This window comes from Hemiscyllium ocellatum, chromosome 23 (assembly GCF_020745735.1).
Source record: "Hemiscyllium ocellatum isolate sHemOce1 chromosome 23, sHemOce1.pat.X.cur, whole genome shotgun sequence".
Classification (NCBI taxonomy): Eukaryota; Metazoa; Chordata; class Chondrichthyes; order Orectolobiformes; family Hemiscylliidae; genus Hemiscyllium; species Hemiscyllium ocellatum.
In genome coordinates, this window is record NC_083423.1 from 15,182,572 (window position 1) to 15,192,526 (window position 9,955).

Here is a 9,955-nt window from a genome sequence, read left to right on the forward strand (position 1 = left end):
GGGAGAGGAGAGAGAGTGGAATCGAGGCTTCCCCCAGGGTCTCTGGCCAGGTAGAGATTTCCTCCTTCAAACGCCCCCCTCCCTCCCCCTTCCCTTACCCACTCCCCCTTCTGCCTGCTCTCCTATCACTGAAACAGCAGCAGCGGTAGCAGTGCCAATGTAACACAGAGAGCGGGTCTTCTGTCAACCCCTGTCGCTGGCTCAAGCTCATGCACCGATGGGGCGGGGAGGGGGGGGGGAGTGGGGAGAATTAATTGCAGACACGAACTTTGTCTTGAATATGCTAAAGTGTTTAAGTGTTTGCATTTAAACCCTGCCACGGCACAGTGAGGGAAGTGAGTTGTTATCTACTTTCACTCTGTTTCTGTTAATGCTGCTGTCACACTGCTGTGACGTACCGTTCCCACCAGTTATTCTGTTAATTGTGCTATTTCCAACTCCACTTCACAGTGAAAAAAAAGTGTTTTTTTTCAGAAATAGTATCTGCAATTATGAATTACCCCGTGGCTGGCGTTTGTACATCATATCGCTTTCAATTTTCTGTTTAACAACGAGTACCCCGAGACTGGAGGCGGAAGTGAGAGCTTAAGATCTGGCGAATTCCAGTATCTGCTTTCCTCGATATAAACTTTCTACAGTACTCACTCACCCCGTTACCCGTGAAAGAAAATCACCCATCATAGCCGAATGAGCCCATTTCCGTGCTGTAAATCCCTATGATTTTATGAAGCTATCATGACTATCTCTTTAAAGAGTCAACTATGAGACCCTCAAGGCAGGATATTAACGTTTAATGTTTCTGGGAAGTTAACCTGTAATACAATCATGGATTGAGACAGAACCAAACGAGGACATTCGACCCATCGTGTTAAACTGGCTCTTTGAAAGAGTCCCACTGCCCCGTCTCTCCCTGCAAAAAAAAATGCCATTTGAGTGTTGAAAATGTGAATCCATGAAAATATGAATTCAGTTCCTGATTGATGCTGATAGATCCTAGCCTACATATCCCAATATTAATGAACACTGCACCACATGAAGGTACAGTCAAGAGGGGGTAAGTCCCTGTATTGAGGGGTTGAGAGACCCTGAGTTCCAGCGTTTCAGTGTTGAACTCTGACACCGCCGGTTCCGCTTCCCTCACTCAGTGACAGTCTGGGCTCCCATTTTTAGCCAACCTGCACATTGAGAGACCAGGGGGCGGGCGACGTGGGCAACCTCATGTATGTTTCTGAGCAAGGGTCACCGGACCCGAAACGTTAACTCTGATTCCTCTGCACGGACGCTGACAGACCTGCTGAGCTTGTCCAGCAATTTCTGCTTTTGTGTCTGATTTACTGCATCCGCAGCTCTTTTCGGTTTTCACGCATGTCCCAACCTTCTCAGATTCTCCAAACTCTAGAACAGCGTTTCTTGCATTGCAAAATTCCAACATATTTTAAGGAGTTCCCCCGGAGAGAGAGAAAAAATAATGCGTTGAGAAAAGTACACGTGAGTAAATGCACCGATTGCATTGGAGATAATGCAGTGTTGTGTGGCAGAAGGCGATAGACAGACAGAGGCTGAGTGTGTCTGTGTGTGTGTGTGTATGGGAGAGGCAAGGCTCTCTCGCTGAATCCCTGCATTGCAACGACATCTACAGGCGACACATCGCTTGCAAACTCAGCGGAAAAGGGTGCTCTTCAGAGGGGGCTAAGGGAAATCCACTCATTCGTGCCTGTCATTTTAGAGCGACCTGTCGATGCTGAGGAAGGGCTAACCCAGAAATGGCCCCAAGAAAAAAAAATGGCTCCAACTCTTCAACTCTCCTGAAGATAGCGGCCAATCCTCAGAGACAGTGTGACCATTTCTGACACCCGAAGAGTCTGCAAGGGTTGAACAGGCGAAACATATTAGGCGCCGTTCCCCAGTGTAAACCGTACACATATCACACGATGGCAATGCTATTTGATCCTCGTGTTCAATTGACATTCGCACACTGTAGGGCCACTGAAAATCCTGAACAAAATAACACAGAGAGACACAGCAATATAAAACGTGGGAGTTATCAAATTTGAGAGCGCAACTCGAATTCACCTCATTCCAGCAGAGATCCCTAAAGGGTCAGAGAAGGGAAAGATTTACCAACACTGGCCCCTCAGCGAGCGCGGTGTGGCTAGTCACTGTCTTCTACACTGTTACAGAATGAATTGAATGGGTTGTTTGGGTCTGAATCAGCCAAACTTGAAGGTTGTATCCCGGGCAAGCATTGGTATCCCCAGCGTCCGTATCAGGAGTGAAAAAGGCAAACTTGCTCTCTTCAAAAACCCTGGAGCCTGGATAATATCCAGGTTTGGTCTCATGATCTGCTGAATTTCTCCAGCAATTTGTTTTTGTTGCACTTGGGCTGACAAGTGGCAAGTAACATTTGTGCCACACAAATGCCAGGCAATGACCATCTCCAACATGAGACAATCTAATCACTGCTACTTAACATTCAATGGTGTTAGCATCATTGGATCCCCCACTATCAACGACCTGGAGGTTATCATTGACCAGAAAGTCTGCTGGATTCACCACATAAAACACAATGGCTACAAGAGGAGGCCTGAGGCTAGAAATACTGTGGCTTGTAACTCAACTCCTGACTCCTGATTTCCTGAAGAAGGGCTTATGCCTGAAACGTCAATTCTCCTGCTCCTTTGATGCTACCTGACCTGCTGCGCTTTTCCAGCAACACATTTTTAAGGTCTGATCTCCGGCATCTGCAGTCTTCACTTTCTCCTGACTCCCAAAGCCTGTCCACCAAGGAGCTAGTCAGGAGTGTGATGGAATACTCCCCACTTGCCTGAATGGGTGCAGCTCCAACAACACTCAAGAAGCTTGACACCATCCAAGACAAAGCAGCCCGCTTGATTAGCACTACGTCCGCAAGCATCTATTTCCTTTATCACCTCCACTCAGTAGAAGCAGTGTATACTATCTACAAGATGCACTGAAGAAATTCACCAAGATCCTAAGACAGCACCTTCCAAACCCAGGACCACTTCCATCTAGAAGGACAAGAACAGCAAGTTCCCCTCCAATTTGCTCACCATCCTGACTTGGCAATATATACCTTCAGCATTGCTAGGTCAAAATCCTGGAATTCTCTTCCTAAGGGCATTGTAGGGTGACCTAAAGTGATTAAAGAAGGCAGCTGACTGCTACCTTCTCAAGGGCAACAAGGGCCAAGCAGCCAAAGCCAACCATAACCCATGAATGAACAAAGAAAACATGGAATACACTACCAGGGAAAGGTACTAAGGTGGTTAAAGAGTCAGTTGTGTTCTTAGCTGGAGGGTACAGTAGATATGAATTGATAATATATGAAGATGAGTCATATTAGAATATAATACAGTGTGGAAACAAGCCATTCAGTTCAACAAGTCCACACTGACCCTCTGAAGAACACCTCATCCAGACCCATCCCCTAACCCTATGCCTGCATTTCCCATGACTAACAGACTTAACCTACACACTATGGGTAATTTAACATGTCCAATCCACCTAACATGTATGTCTTTGGACTGTAGACCTGAAACTTGTTTCTCTCTCCATAAATGCTGTCATTACTATCATATTTGCCCAGCACTTTATTTTTACTTCAGATTTTCAGCGTCCACTCTTCTTTTGCAATAATGATTTGATTTCATTCAATTTATTTCTTTGGTATCTTTCAGGTGTTTGTTGTGTCTTCCGAAAAAGAGGGTTGTGTTTTGAGAGCATGTTGGGATTGAGGGATAGCGTGAGAAGGTTGGAAAACGATGTTGAGATGTTAATTTGTCTTTTGCGTTTCCAGTGCTGACAGGCGTGTGTACATTTCTAGCACTTTCTGTTTGCAGTTCAGATTTTCAGGATTCACGGTTCATTTTATCTCTGCTGTGCCACAGAATTAAACTAATTTATTATACTCTCTGAGATGGTGCTGCTGACAAAATGGACCTATGACAGACTGAGTGTTTAACTCAGCATGGTGCTGCATTACTTTCTTATTCTAGTCCAATGCTCTTCCATTCCAAGTTGCTTTAAAAATTACAGGGTTATTCTTTCAGTATTATTCCCAATGGCAAATTTCTTGGTATCGTTGACATAGATCACAATGTATTTTTCTCAATGTAAACGACAGCTCTCATGATCACTTCTCCCTTAGTTAGCTCAGTATTATGTAAAATAAAAATTATATATCGCACTGGTCATAATCACCTGATGTCTCAAAGCTTTTTATAACCAATTAAATACAGTTACTGCTATTCGAAATGCAGCAACCAATTTGAGCACAGCAATTTCCCACAAATTGCAGAATGATAACATGTTGATTAAGAGATAAATATTGGCTAAAACACTAGGAAGAATTGCCCAGCTTTTATTCAGAAGGATTTCTTTATGTTCAACAGAGATCCATAGGATTTCATTACATTTACTTGGGTAGGGTTATCAGAGTCTCCATTAAATATCTTATTCAAATAAGAGCACTTCTGACAATGATTCATTTTCTCAGTGTAATACTTACGTGCTCAAGTTCTGGAGGGAGACCTGAAACCAAAACCTTCTGGATCAAAGTGTATCAAGGTTGAGTCACAAGTGTCATAGAATCATGGAGATGTACAACACAGAAACAGACCCTTTGATCCAACACGTCCATGCCGACCAGTTATCCTAACCTAATCTACTCCCATTTGCCAGCACTTGGCCCATATCCCTCCAAACCCTTCCTACTCATGAACCCTTCCAGGTGCCTTTTAAATGTTGTAATTGTATCAGCTTCCACTATCTCCTCTGACAACTCATTTCATGATATATTGAATAGCTGCAGTGTATTCTCATGCAGCAGCGTTATTTTTATGCAATGCAGTGGCCATCCGGAGGGATGTTTGAGACAGCATCAGTTGTGGTGGATGAGGAAGTATAGTGGATGCTGTTTACATGGACTGTCAGAAAGCCTTTGAACACTTAACAGACAGCAGCAAGTTAGATTACAGACTGATTAGAAGTCAGAAATAGAGAATATAGATGAAAGCACTGTTTCTTGGGTAGCTGGAAGTGAGTAGCAATATCGCAAAGGACTCTGCAAAAATTGTTTCTGTTCACAATGAGAAAATAATGCCATAGAGAGAGAACTAGAGAGAGTGGTGACCCACACTGGTAGATGCAATGACATTGGAAGTAGAATAGATAATTGCAAGCAATTATTAACAACATGATGAAATAGACAAATGAAGATTTAAATAATGGAAAGTACACAGTAGAACACTGTTGTTAAAAAGGAAAAGTAACCCAATGATTATTTTTTATATATATATTGAAATATTTTTACTTTTACTTTAAAAAGTTATAAAAGTACAAAAATACAGAAAAGTAGAAATACTACCACTTTATTATATTACAGTAATGTTAACAATAAACTACCTACTACTCTTCAGGATACAATCATCTCATATTTAGTTAAATTAAGCTAAGTTAAACTAAACTCAAATTAAATGAAATAGTGTTAAATTAAATTACAATCTAATAAAAGTAAATTGCATTACATTACACTACATTACATTACTCTACTCCACTCACCGCACCTCCATCGAAGCTCCCATCCACGGTAGCATCAATTATTATACCCGTATTTACTAGGCTTCCTCCCCACCCGCCCCCACCGGGGTCCCAGGACCACCATATACAACCCTCATGGCTATATAACAGCCCTAATCAGTATTGCTCTTAGGTCCATGTCTATGTAATTTAGAAATGGCCACCATGTCTTATAAAATTACTCTGTTCCATGGTGCACCATACTCATCAGATAATCTTGGGAGACGTACTCCATCACAAGTCTGTGCCACCCCACAAGACCTGAAGGTTTTTCTGATATCCAGTTCATTAGAATGTTCTTCCTCGCACAGTGTATAAGAATGTTAAATAACCTCTTCCTGTGCTCAACCAGAGAGGGCAGATTCAGTAATCCCAAAAGAAGGGATACCGGATCCTCCTTAACTTCAATTCCTAGGATCTTCTCGAGCTCATTCACGATGGCACCCCAATATCCTTGAATCTTGTAGTAGGACCAAAAGCAATTTGTGAAGGTGCCTATGCTGACTTTACATTTGGGACATTTTGGAGAAGACTTTGCTGATCTCTCTGGTGCCATATGGACCCTGTGAAGGATTTTCAATTGCATAGCTTGTGCTTTGTTGCATATTGAAATTTTCTTTACATTCCTCCATATATCCTCCCATGTCTCTGATGAGATTTTTTCCCCTAGCACCTGATTCCAGATGCCATGGAGTCTCTCCTCATACCCCAAGATCCTCCCACTCTGCAGATGGTATATTGTACTAACCGAGAGAGCACCCCCACTTCGGAGCACTCTTCTCCCTATATCCAATTTGTGAGGCTGAGTCAAGAGCGTGGTCTTTTTCTGCATATAATCCCTAACCTGGAAGTATCGGAAAAGGTCCCTATTAGGGAGTCCATAATTTTGACTTAATCGGTTGAAAGACGTCAAGACTTCGCCCTCAAATAAATCTCCCTAACAGAAGATTCCCTTACCCTCCCATGCTCTAAAGCCAAAGTCCATTGACCCAGGTCTAAATCCTGGGGTTCCCACTAATGGGGTAAATGGTGAAGTCTTAAGCAAATTGCCCTCACCCTGCCGCATTATCCTCCATGCTTTCACCATATTTATGATTTTCAGACTCTCACAGTGCTCAACCACAGATCTCATCCTGTCCATAAACAGTAAGTTGATGAGGGGACATCTTGCCTGCGCAACCTCAACATCAACCATATCAACCTCAAGTCCTTACTGTCTGGGTAACAACAATGGGAGCATCCTCATAGGAAGAACATTCATTTAATCAGGGCTATATGGCCAAACAATGATAAGGGTAGCCCCTCCCACTACTGCAAGTCCTGCTTTATTCTCTCAAGCAATTGTACAAAGTTAGATCTTTGCAGCAGATGGAAGGTAGGGGTCATAAAAATTCCCAGATGAATAGAACCTTTCTGTGACCACTGAAAAGAAAAGTGCATTCCGTCCTCCAGCTTCACCAATCAACCCACAGGCATAAGTCCCGACTTTGCAAAATTTATCCTGTATCCCAAAAAATTGCTGAATAATTTAATATTTGTATTAGCCGGGGTACAGTCTTTTCTGGGTTAGCCAGAAATAGAAGGATATCATCCGCATAAAGGGCAATTTTGTGTTCCCCAATTCCCACCTTTGGTGCCACTATTTCAAAGTCCTTTCAGATGCCCTCCGCCAACGGCTCAATTCCCAAAGTAAATAGCAGTGGTGAGAGAGGACATCCTGTTGGCTGCCCCTCCCCACACTAAAATTGCTTAATTTGACACCATTCATGATAACTGCCACCTTAGGGCCTCTACATAACACTGCCACCCATCTGGTGAAGGCCCCCACTAGACCAAAATGATCTAGAACATCAAAGAGATACGACCGTTCCACTCGAACAAAAGACTTTTCAGCATCCAGGGAGACCACCAAGCACGGAAACAATCTCTGCAGACATACTTGCACTATGTTCAGTATCTGCCTGATATTGTTGGAGGAGCTGCGGCCCTCGATAGAACCCTTCTGGTCCTCCTTTATAATAATGGGCAGCACCTTCTCCAACCTTAGAGCCAGCACCTTTGATAAAATTTTGAAGTCTACATTTAACAACAAGATAGGTATGTATGACACGTAATCCGCAGGGTCTTTACCTTTCTTTAAAATGATGGAGATATTGGCCTCGCTAAGAGAGGGCAGAAGGCAGTCCTGGCTATACAAATGACTATACATCTCCAGATGTGGTTCAACTGGGATGGCACTGTGGCTCAGTGGTTAGCACTGCTGCCTCACAGTGCCAGGTTCGATTCCAGCCTCAGTCTGTATGGAGTTTGCACATTCCCCCTGTGTCTGTGTGGGTTTCCTCCAGGTGCTCTGGTTTCCTCCCACAGTCCAAAGATGTGCAGATCAGGTGAATTGGCCATGCTAAATTGCCCATAGTGTTAGGTGCATTAGTCAGAGAGGAAATGGGTTTAGGTGGGTTACTTTTCGGAGGGTCGGTGTGGACTGCTTGGGTCGACACTGTTTCCACACTGTAGGGAATCTCATCTAATCTAATCTAACTAACATGTATATATAGTCCTTGTAAAATTCACTCGGGAACCCGTCTGGACCGAGTGCCTTATCGCCTCTTGTATTGTCAGAGGTGCACTTAAAAGGGAGCCAGATCTGCGTTTGTACCAGGGAGGTCCAAGTTTTCAAAAAATGATTCTAATATCACTACTCCATTCCCCCAGCGCTCTGACCAGTATAACTCTGCATAGAGTTCCCGAAGTCTGGCATTAATCTTTTTCAGCTCGAGAATCTTGCTGCCGGTTCTCTCCCTAATAGACACAATGGACTGTGGAGCACTTTTCTTCCTCGCCAGATAAGCCAGCTATCTACCTGGCTGATTCCTACATTTAAACAGCCCTTGTGTTGCAAAAGAGACCCCTGTCTTCGCTGTTTGTGTGAGCACTGAGTCCAGAGCAGCCCGGACAGCCATGACCTGTTGTAATTTAACCACGAATGGTCTGTTATAACATGCTGACTCGGCTGCCTTCAGCTGGGTATCAAGCATCCACTGCTGCTCTCCTCTCTGCCTCTTTCTCACTTTGAGTATGAAATAATCAGACCTCTTAAACATGCCTTGCTGGTCTCCCAAAGCACCAATGGCTTACTGCCCCTACTTCAACTGATGTCCCAAAAAAGTCCTGAACTTCCTTGTATTGCACTGTACAGAGTTGCCATCCCTCAACAGAAATGGATCCATGCACCAGTGCTGTGTGTCTGCTCCCACTACCCTTGGTCTTAACATCCAAGTACACCGCCGCATGGTTTGAAATAGTTATGTTCATAATCCTGCAGGCCAACACCAGGTCCAAACAAACCGATGCAACAAGAACATATCAATTCTTGTGCAGCACTTGTGCAGGTTGGAGTAAAAGGTAAAATCCCTCCCATTAGGGGGGAGAGACCTCCACACATCCACTAACCCCAACTCCTTACACAAGTCCACTAACTGTCTAGACTGCAATGGTGTACCTGACAGACCCCTTCGCATCCTGTATATTCCAGGGTCCATGAGACAATTAAAGTCTCCTCCTATAATCATGAGGGCACACCTCAAGAGCCATCAATTTAGAGACCACGTCAATCAAAAATTTGAGAGGGATGTGTGGGGGGGACAGTAAACTTTCCATACTCTTCTCCATGCACCAGAGCGTTGAGAATGATTAACCGTCCATACCCGTCCTTGATTTGATGTATCACCTGAAGTGGGAGGTTCCTTCATACCAGTATGACCACTCCTCTGCTTTTGGAGTTGACGGGAGAGAAGAATAGCCTATTGTATCCCCTTTGCTGTAACTTCAGATGTTCCCTATCATTTAAATGTGTCTCTTGCAACAGAGTGAGGCTAATCTTTTCCTTCTTAAGATTTGAGAGCACATTTTTCCTTTTAATGAGGGAATGGCTCCCCTTTATATTCCAGGTGCACCATCTGAACAGATCGCTAGCCATGACCACACACTACAGCCCATGGTTCCCCCAAGAGGAAGAAGCCCATTCAATGTGCAGCGAGTGGTAAAAACACAGACTGTATCAAATCTGAAAACTATTCCTACAAACTAAGAAACTAGCCACTACTCATAACTTGAACAAATGAACACTAAAACAACAAATCCCCAGAGATCTCTCCCCTCGCCCATAGGGGGCATTCACTCCCAACCTTACAGCTGTCCTGGCACCTTTCAGTTAAGGCCATGACCCAAACCCAGGCAAAGGGAAAAAATACACATTATTTACACTCCTGCAAGCTAAGAATGGATGCCCTTCCCTCCTTCTCCATATCTCAACCCCACACATCTTTACACCAAAGAAGTAACCACCCTTCACCCAGAA